The sequence below is a fragment of the Octopus bimaculoides genome, chromosome 3, assembly GCF_001194135.2.
Source record: "Octopus bimaculoides isolate UCB-OBI-ISO-001 chromosome 3, ASM119413v2, whole genome shotgun sequence".
Taxonomy (NCBI): domain Eukaryota; kingdom Metazoa; phylum Mollusca; class Cephalopoda; order Octopoda; family Octopodidae; genus Octopus; species Octopus bimaculoides.
The window spans coordinates 40,924,947-40,925,857 of NC_068983.1; positions in this window are offsets into that span (position 1 = coordinate 40,924,947).

Below are 911 nucleotides of genomic sequence, written 5' to 3' on the forward strand. Positions count from 1 at the left end.
TATATATATATATATATATATATTTATATATATATTTATATATATATATATACGCGCATAAATAGGCATAGACGCATACATACATACATGCATATGCGTGTCATTGTATGGCAGAAAATAATGCGTTTTCCTTACAATATTAACGTGCATACGTTATTGACTCTCATTCCGTAATACAATGCTTGCCGTTTTCTAAAGCAACTACGAAACTATCGATCGTACCAATGGCATTTTCAAAGATACGTTTGATTAACGAGGACGTTACACAGATATCGATCTCTGCACTACAAAGATTCTCATATAGAAAAATAAAAGCCAACATCAACAAAACAATTAAGTAATAACAACAGCAACAACAACGACAACAATGATAACTAGAACTATTACTACCGCTGCTGCTCTTGCTGCTGCTGTGGATGATGATGATGATTGGGGGTGGGGTGAGAGTGCGACCACTGACATGGCGGCAACAAATAAACGTTGCTGTATCGCAATCTAAGGCGGGATTTCAAACGGAATTACGTTAATATATATTTGTATTTTCATATAAATTCGTGTGCATGTGCGTACATAATCCCGGACGTACACACACACGCATATACATACATACATACATACACACATGCACACATATACACAGGCATGCATACATTCATACGTGCATACGTATATACATATAGATGTATATATAATAATATAAATAAGATATAAATATACGCATATATCTATACCATACATACATATGTATATATATATATGTGTATATATATATATATATATAAATGCTTTTATATACATACTGTGTAATTGTATATACATGTGTATACTGTGTGTATTTATAAATGTATATGTATATGTATATCGATCTATGTATATATATATATATATATATATATATATATATATATATA